The sequence below is a fragment of the Fukomys damarensis genome, unplaced genomic scaffold (genome assembly GCF_012274545.1).
Source record: "Fukomys damarensis isolate Sample0158 unplaced genomic scaffold, DMR_v1.0_HiC HiC_scaffold_9, whole genome shotgun sequence".
NCBI classification, from domain to species: domain Eukaryota; kingdom Metazoa; phylum Chordata; class Mammalia; order Rodentia; family Bathyergidae; genus Fukomys; species Fukomys damarensis.
Window position 1 is genome coordinate 16,997,807 of NW_022900921.1, and position 10,193 is coordinate 17,007,999.

At 34.7% G+C, this 10,193-nt stretch overlaps 1 pseudogene; it reads left to right on the forward strand.

The window, feature by feature from the left end:
* The first annotated feature begins 2,447 nt into the window (after positions 1 to 2,447).
* On the forward strand, positions 2,448 to 8,404 carry LOC104860997 (annotated as a pseudogene).
* The last annotated feature ends 1,789 nt before the right edge of the window (positions 8,405 to 10,193 follow it).

Here is a 10,193-nt window from a genome sequence, read left to right on the forward strand (position 1 = left end):
TGTTATTTCCTGTGCTGTTGTAGTTCTATTCAGGACATCTTTGCTTATGCCTGTGACTTCATGTGTTTCTATTATGCTTTCTTCTAGCAGTTGGGAAATTTCTTTGACCTATTTTGAATTATTTTTTTAAACAGGGTGAGAGAAGGGTCTGCTTTAGTTTCAGTTTTCCACATATGAATATACAGTTTTCCCAAGACATTTATTAAACAGGCTGTTTTCTTCATTGTATGTTTTTGGTTCATTTGTGAAGAACGAAGTGGCTGTACTTGTGTGTGTTTGTTTCTGTGTTCCCTGTTCTATTCCATTGGTTCTGTGCCTGTGTTTGTACTAATACTATTCTGGTTTTGTTACTATGGCTTTGTAATATAATTTGAAATTATATAGTATTGTGATGCCTCCAGCCTTGCTCTGTTTGGGTAGGATTACTTGAGCTATTGTGTTTCCAAGTGGATTTTACTGTAGTTTTTTTTTTTTTTTTTTTTAGTTCTGTGAAGAATGTCATGGGGATATGATGGGAATTGTACTGAATCTGTAGATCACTTTTGGTAATATGACCATTTTAACAGTATTAATTCTGCCAATCTACAAACATGGGAAGTCTTTCCATTTGCTAGTGACTTTACCTTTTTTCTTCATGTTCTGTAATTTTCATTGTAGAAGTCTTTCCCCTCCTCCAGTGGTTCTTTTTAATAACATCCTGTTCTTATTTGAGGAATACAATTTCTTGCTATCTTTCTGAGCTAGAAAAAGGACCTGAATCAAAGTCTCATTCATTTTAAGAGTTTTGCCTAATCCTTCCTATTTTTAAGGCCTTTATTATAAAGCAGAATATTCTAGAACTTAAGTGCCATGATGGCTTAAGTACTTGTGCCAGTTCTGTGGTTTGTTGGTCAAGATGGCTTCTCTTACACACGTAACATTGATGGACTGGTGGCCTCAGGGCCTCAGGTGGACTCTCATCTCCCTTTCTTGTCTTTCCAGTAGCCTAGTTTTAGCTTTTTCAAATTTGTAATTGACACATAATACTTGTATATATGTAGGGTATAGTATGATATCTTGAGTCATATATACATTGTGTAATGATCAGACCAGGGTATTTAGAATATCTGTCACCTTTTGCATTTATCATTTTGTCATGGAATAAACATTCAAAATGACAAAAAAAGAGAAATCAAGTTCATTGTTTTCATAGCCTAATATTAAATCATAAAGTTATTCTGGAAATTCTTTGAGGGACATATAAATAAAAATTACAGTGGGTATGGTCAACATTTTTAGCAAGTAGGAATGGTACCTAAGGGACTTCTTGGGAAAATTGCAAGTTACATGTAGTTTTCTTTTGAACCACACTTTAATTAGAGAAAGAAACATAATTTAGTACATACTTTCTATTTCTGGGGCACTAGAGAGAAAACTACTATGTGTAATGCACATTTAAAGGTATGGTTCTCTGTGCTTTTGTATTTTTACTGATTCTTTGAGTAGTTACATGTTCGAAGAGCCTGTGAGTACCTGTGTCAAAGAGCTATTACTTAGTACAGAGAAAAATGCTACATCACCACCTACCCAACTACCAAATCTGCCAGTGAATCAGAGAGTGAGAGAAGAAATTTAACCAAATGCAATTAATATATTTATCAAAAAATTAGAATTTTACTAAAGAAACATGATACTTGAAAACCAGGATCATAAAACATAATTGCAGGGATGTAGTAATAAAACTTAATGCTAAGTTAGGGTAAAAACTTTTATGTAGAAAGAAAGAACAGAGGACTGGGGATTTAACTCAGTGGTTCTGACACCTGCCTTGCAAGCACAAAGACACGAGTTCAATCCCTGGTACCCCCCCAAGAACAGAAAATTACTAATCCTGAATTAATTTCAAATTATATGCCTCATAAGAATAACTAAAAACCCGTCTCTTCCAGTAAAGGTGGATTACCTAGTTTACCCTGTCGCTGGAGACAATGAACGTATCAGAGATTTTTTCGTTAAAAATACCAACAGTATAAATTATTTTCTCAGGATTTTGAAAGTATCCTGGAAACATTTGCCATTTCGTAAGAGGTAACTGAGAAGTTAAGATGGGATTTTAGAAAACTTCAAAGCCACCCAGACCAAAATGAGAACTCAGGTCTGTGAGCCATAGAGCTGTGTAGGGCTAAGTAACAGCTGATTAAGACAGTATGTCTTAGTTTCATTCTATTTTAGTCATTTTAAAATTCTCAAAATCTTAACCAAGATTCCAGAATTCTGGGTTTCTAGTTTTCCTAAAAAATTATCACAAAGAAGACAAAACAAACCAGTGAACAAAAACAGAATGATCACCTTTGAATAAAAGTAACATCTTTTCTGATCTCAAATTATTTTTGCAAATAGGTTCTTCTAATGTAGAGTTCAGCAGATCATCCCACCATTGCAAGTAACAAGGAAGAGGAAGACCCAAGATGCCTTGGAAGGTAACAAGCCTCTTGTTTTTCTTTTGATTACCAGTAAAATTTAGGAAGATAGTTATATTATTTCCAAATTATCAGAGGAAATTTAATTACACAGTTGTTTTTAATCAGTGCAAAAAAGGACCAGAGGTTAAAGACAAAATAAACAGAATACGCAGGACAAATAGGAATCATATAATATATATAAGTTTAAACAAAAAATAATATCAGTAATTATATTGAATGAAATTGATTTTTCAATTGAGAACAAAGATAGGCAAAGGGGAGATATAAATATATATATATATATATATTTTTTTTGTTTGTTTGTTTGTTTGTTTGTTTTTGTTTTTTTTGTTTTTTGTACCGGGGATTGAACTCGGGTCCTTGCGCTTACAAGGCACGCCACCGAACCACTGAGCTAAATCCCTGGCCCTATAAAATATATTTTTGCTTTTTAAGGCTTCTTCAAATGTTTCAACGGACATAATAAATCATCGATGAGGCAGCAAAATAAGAGATGACAAAGTATAAGGATTATCACAAATAAAAAATAAACATTACTCAAGAGTAGATTTGAAGAATATGAGTTCTCTTAACAAATTTATGTTAAAAATGAGAATGTGAATGAAATTCAGTATATCTACCATGTATAGAACTATAAACCTTATCAAAATTGTCACAAAATTATCCGAATGTTATTGTACTCATTAAAGATATTCAATCAGCAGGAGGGGGTTTTAGCTCAGTGGTTCTGTTGCCTGCCTTGAAAGCGTAAGGTCCTGGGTTAAAAAAAAAATCAATCAGTTGTCAAAATTTTCACATTAAAAGCTGCAGGCTCAGTTCCCATCACTGTCGATGTCTAAATATGTGCCAGATCACACACACACACGCACACAGACATATTTCACCAGCTCTTCCAAATAACAGCAACAAAAAGGAACACTTTTCTTCCCCATTTATGAGTGTATCACAACTTTAACACTGACACCTAGCAAAGATAGAATTGATTATTATTATTGTAGTAATTAGTTGTAGTATGCCAAACTATTAAGCAAATTACAGAAAACTTTCTGTGTGCAACAACAAAATAAAAACAATGTGCTGTGTGGCAGTGCAAGCCAGGAATCCCTGTAATCACAGCCATCTGAGGGGCTGAGAAAAGTGGAATGGAATAAAGCTCAGTGAGAATGCCCTTGGGTTCAATTCCTGGCTCTGAAAGAAGATGGGGAGGACTCAGCAAAATAAGAACAGAGGGAAACTTCTTTCCTCAGTCAAAAGAATTTTAAGAACAGTGCCTACAAAACATCCACAGAAGGCGCTACAATTCACATTTAATCTCTTGTTGTGGGAAGCATTCCTTTTAAATCCAAGGTTGGGAGATGGATAGCCATAGTCATAATCACTTCTGGTGTCTGCTCTGGAAATTCTACAGAAAAAGGCACATTTGTTGGATTAAAGAAAATATACTAGGTTTCATTTCCACAGGGTATCATTGTGTTCAGGAAATTAAAAAAATCTATAAGCCTCTTATTAAAATTAATGAAAAATAGTGAACTTTCTGATTAAAAGATCATATATTGTGTGCATAGAATGCCAAAATGTAAACTATTGATTTACGTCTCTATGTGACATAGAAATCATTCTGGAGAAAACTATTGTTACAGATTTTAGTGAAAAACTAAAAAATACCTTTTAAAGAGTGTGCTCTCGTCTAGGAGGACTGCAAAAGGTAAAGCAATAAAATAAAAGGAGGACATTGGTTAAGTTGCAGAAAGAGTGTGCTGGCCTTGGTAAGAGGTGGATGAGGAAAAGAAAGGTGCTTCCCAGCAGCAGGTATCTAGGTGGGGATAATCTCCTGGATAATCTCTGTATTTCACATGTCAAATTAATAATCCCTATTTTATTGAACTTATATATGTAATTTTAGGAATTGGAATTTTAAAATATTGCTTAAACTCAGAAATTTTGTAAAGGTAGCAGTATGCAGGTATCACAGAAAAGTTTCCTTTCTGATTAAACTGTACAAAAGTGTTCTAGAAAAAGTTACTTTCTCTTTGAAAAAAGTATCTCTTCTGCTATAAGGTGCAAATACAAAAGGAACAAGGAATGTTAAAAATTTGTACTTTGTTTTGGGAATTTGACTCATAATTAAGTGCATTTTTTGTACATACACTTTGTACCTCTGGGATCAGTGCTGGAGTTAAACTTGTGTCCTCCTGTGAAAGAAGAAAAAGGAACTCAAGCATGGTTAGACTTGTTTGTATTTTTATGATTTTTATAATTAGTTTTAAACAACTGTATTGTCTTTCAGAGGGTGTTCATGACTAAATTGTATTTGGTTTTAACGTGGATAAATTCAGATTAAATAACTATACCTATTCCCCAAGGATATTTTTATTAGTATTTAAAATAAAATTTAAAATAGTGGCAATAATACTCAGTTGTGCAATTTACAACCTATTTTCAGCTCCTGACCATCATTAAAAATCCACTAGTGGAACATTCATAAATTTATATTTTTGCTTGAAAATAGCAAGTACAGTATTACTTTTACCTGAAGTTTAGAGGTATGTTTGCTATAACTATATAGTAGCTTTATAAGAGCCATTAGTCTATATTAAAAGAAGGATCAATATCCAATTCCTAGATGAAAGTATCTTTTTTCAAAGATGGAGTAGTTGCTGTCAAATCCAGTTAACTTGATCTATTATAAGCTTATAAAAAAATAATGGATGACAACTTCAAAATGCTTTTTATGATCACCACACACAGGTGGCTAAAATTTCATTAAAAGATTCATTTATGGTGTAGTAGCCTGTAGTTATTTGAGAAGCAGTGAACAAATCTGTTGGAATTCATATTTCAGTCACTCAGAAAAGTAATGTTGAGAGTTTTCTAAAGTGTAAGGACTCTTGCAAAAATATAATTTCCTTCTTTTTTAACTCGTTTGGTAACAGTGATTTCAAATTATATAGGTTAGCCATCTTTGGAAGAGGTCAAAGATGATAAATTGCGTGTAATGTTCTGAAAATTAAAACACATTTATTGATAACCTTTAATATTCTATTATTTTAACCATCATACACATGGGTTCATTTGTTGTATATTTCCATCTTAGTCTACACCTGTTTGTGTTTGAACTTTTATACCACACAAAATGTTGCAGTTCCTGGCCCTGAAATAAAATAAATATATTTGAGATTAAGAAGGAGGATTATACAATTAGAATTGGATATAGAAAAGTAATTTTGGATTTTAAGTTAGAAACAGCATATTCAGTATACAAATATATTATTGGCAGTGCTGTGCAGAGATGATTACTGTACCATAGGTACAGCTTAGAAATTTCATAGAAATCAGTCAAGTTTAATGTTTTGTTTACGTACAATTAATAAGCTACTAGTTATTTCTTAATATATTCCTACAATACAAAATTTTATTTCTAAATCATAGTTCTTAGGAATTTCATACTTCATTTAATGTGTTGTATTTCATTAACAGCAAATAACACTAGCAAATAAGAGATTAAGGAAAAATTGGATTTTTATTAGGGCCATCAAACTATATGAACTTCTATGGAAAAAAATTGTATAACTTAAATGAAGAATAAAATTGTTTTTTATCTATCTTTTATCTTAGAGATTTGCAATTAGTAAGATGCATTTACTCTTGATGATTTTCTGATTATATGCATACTAGGAGTTTTAAAATTTGTCCAAATTTATGTTATATTATATATTATTCCCAGTAATTTTATATCCATTCCCCATATATTTGTTGAGTGTATTTTATGGGTCCAGTGTTTTTCCGGTACCAAAGGGACAACTATGAAAAAGATGGACAAACTGACTTTTTCATATGATTTATACTTGTATGCAGAGGAAGGAAAATAAGCAATGAAATTATGTGCAATGACAATGCCTCTAGATGAGCTTCTTTAGATACTTTAGTAGACAAATTACTGATTGAAATTTAATAGTTATGTAAGGTGAAACCTTCACTGAGAAGCAGGGTGTATCAAGATGTAGATACAACACCTTTGATGCAGAAGAAACGGTGAGTGTAAAAGCCCTAATATAGGATGAAGTCCGCCATTTCTGTTGGCAAATTAAGAGGTCTGTGTTGTTGATGCTGACAGATCAATAGGTAGGATAGAACATAAGGTCTAAGAAGTGGACAGAGAGGATTTGCAGAAAGCCCTTTCATGATGCATTTAGGATTTGTATGGAAAAGAATCACATATACCAGTCACAGGTTGTTAGTCTAGGTTGGGTACAGTTTGTTTGCGCTAACTACAGATGCTGCAGATGTTCAAACTGTGTTGCTCAGTGGTTGTTTGGGAAAAAAAATCCTTAGGAAAGAGGTTGATTTCAGTTATTGTGCATGTGTGCATGTGTATCTGTGGTAGTTTCTAGTGGTTAGAATGATATGTACAATCTATTATACATTGTATCAGTTTGAGCTTTTTACTTGACATAATAAAGCAAAAAAAATAAAGCAGACATCTATATTTGTGTCTTTTTAATAAGAAATAGTGATTCAGTAAGGGAATCTTAATATAAGGTAGAGCTTTTATACTTCACTTCTTTTTGGAACTTTCAGACATTATTTCCTTCCTTCAAAATCACTGTTCTTATTTTGTCAGCCGTGGCAAGATACTAATTTTCTAAAACCTGAGCCAGTCTACCTTCAAGTCAGTAACTGATCATATAGAGCTTGTAAGACTTGCTTGAGAAAATATCATTTCAAAAGTTCTTAATCGATGTGCTTAAAATAATGGACCCAGTGCCTATGTCCAAGAATTCTCTGCTGTGAGCCCCTCCAGACTGCCCCACTTCAGCTTTCTATCCTTTGAAAACATTAAGACTGTCCCTGCCTCAGTTTTTACTAGAGCCAATCACTTGTCATACCTGTAACAAGGACAATGGCCAGATTGCCTTTAGCCGCAAAAATCACGAAGTTCACATCTGTAAGAATGGGATCCAGGGAATGAAAGCTCATGAACTCAAGGAGCCTGAGAGACACATCACAGGTACTGACGGGGCTCTCAGAGTGATCACACTGTCACTTGCAGAGCTGGCCTCTGGAAGCCAACTTTGTCCCCTCTAGAGAACAGTTTTGCTGTGTGGGAGGTGGAGCAGGATGCATTTCTGTTTGTTACTTCGAGGCTGAAAAGGACTGGTGGAAGCACATTATAAATCCGATTCGCTCTGCAGTCCTCAGCTCGGAATGCCATCCCATCAGCAGTTTGCTGGCAGCAGGATCATGTGACTTCACATGCATAGTGTTTTCTGCCTAAAGAAGTGGGTGAAAAGCATGCCAGGCAGTACTCCCTGGAAAAGCAAGATGCCCTTGGGCCACTTGATCTCAGAGTTTAGTGGCAGTGGCACTGGTGGCTGGGTCCGTGGGGTCAGCTTCTCTGCCAGTGAGAGCCTCCTGGCCCAGGTCAGTCACAATAGCACCGTGTCTTTTTGTCCATGCCGCAAAAACTGTACAAGTCCATGCTCTGAAAACTAAATTCCCACCAGTCCTGCATGTGTTGTTTGTCTCCAAGAACAGTGTTGTGGCTGCTGGCCATGACTGTTGTCCGATGCTCTTGACAGTGGCTTTGGCTCTTTGACCTTTGTCTCCATACTTGACATTCCAAAACAAAATATCCAGCACAACACGTCTGCCAATCCGTCATTTCTGCAACGTGGACAAGCAGGCCCTGACTAGGACTGCAACACAGCCTTGGAGACACTGCATCAGGACTGCATCACCCAAGGGTCTATCTGTGAGGTGAACAAGCAAGATTGTCACAAATTTTGTACAACTGGCATCGATGATCCATGAACATTAGGGATTTCAAGACTTTAAAGTCTTCTATCCAAGGCCTTCGAATGCTGTGATGCTGAGTGACCCCCACCATCCAGCGTGACAACGTAGTGACGCCAGCCCTGCCTCTTCGATGACAGTGAGGAAAACCAGCCCAAGGAAGCGCTATAATACAGAGTGCACGATGAATGTGTATTTTTGTTTGAATATAATCAGTGAAAGTGTTGTTTTTTTTAAAAAGCAGCAGTGTTTTGGTTTTGTTTTTACACTTTCATTCCATTCTTGACCTAAGTGTCTCTTTCAGTAGTTTATTATGGAATTATCATACTAATTTAAAGGAAAGAGGGAAGGAAGTATGTAAATTGTCTGCTAGAAAATTAAATAAAAATCCAGAATGTTAAAGGTAATTGACTTCATCCCCTTCTATTAAATCCATTGAATCCTTCATCGAAGTAACCCATTTTATTGTGCATTTTTAAAAGTAAACCAAACAAGGCCAGCGTGTAGCTTTGTGGCCCTATACCTGCCTCACAGGTGCAAGATCCCGAGTTAGACCCCTGGTACCAAAAAAAAAAAAGAAGCAAAACTTTCCATTTTTGAGACAGTTTTTGTTTTTCAAAATTTTCCTCCCCAACCACATCCAGCAGAACAGCATTTGAGAAGGCACATTATTAAAATAATTAATTCATGCATACCTGTCTCTACAAACACCAAGCTTTTATTCTTACATTTGCACCGGTATCACATGGTCCTTATAAATCGGTTTATATAATATATACATCTTCTTTTTTATGTCTGACTTTATAAACTATTAGTTGTTGATTGAAGAACATGCTTTGTGTTTTTGCTCAGTAGGAACTGCAAAACACAAATTTTGCCTATTCTATAGCAGGCATGCTATCAGTAGGCTTCTATTAGTTCTTCTCAATATAAAACGTGAAACCTGGTGTGCTAAATAAATAATCAAAATGCTCCTATATGGATCTTCCCTGCATGTGGTTTGCGTAATGGTTGCTCCAAACCTTCCTTGACTGCCTGGTTACTGCGAAGGTTCTACCTGTGAGCCACTGAGATTGACTAATAAAGGTTCACAAGAGTTTAGGTTCAGGCTTGCTTCACAATAGGAGGTTGGTTTAGGGCATCCCTCTATTTTTAGAGAGGCCATGATTACTTTTAATAACATTTTCTTTACTGTTTACTATGCTAATTTGCCTTACATTTTCATCATTTTACTCATACCATGATTTTATAAAATTTTCTGTTATTCTAAAAACAAAATGTAATAAAAACAAGTCTAACTCCACAAAACACTGCTGCAGTGTCTAACTAGGTCCGTTTCTCACTCCTTAAGAAATGCAACTTCTTATATTAATTAAAAATAAATACTAGCCCAGATGAAAAATCAATTGATAATCAACCAATAGATTAGCAATTATGAATTGAGAATTACTTGGCATTGCTGTTATTCTAAGAGTTCACTGAAGGGAAAGGTGTGTAATAACAGTTCAGCAAACTTGGGAGCTTGCAGGATAAGAAAATGTTTGATAATACACTGAAGAAATTGTCAGGTTTCTTAGCTAATATTTTAAAGAATTAACTTTGAATTTTTCTTCAGGATATTTTCTTTGCTCTTGTAAACAACCAATATTTTGCATAATTTTTTCTTTGTGTGTATTTTTTCTTTATTCTCTACTGGGTATCAGAAAAAAATCACTTGAAATTTATTGTCGTAGTGTAGCTTCCAAGTGTCATTTTTATCTTATGACATATGAGGAAATAGGATTTCTTAATCATACTTTGTGCAGAAAAGTAGATAAACCAAAAGGAATATTTGTTCTTCTGGACACGAAGGCAGATGTGAGTTTACAATCCACTGGTATAATATTCATGGATGTTTGTTTTATTTTCAAACTTATATCCATAAAAGAGCTTCATAGG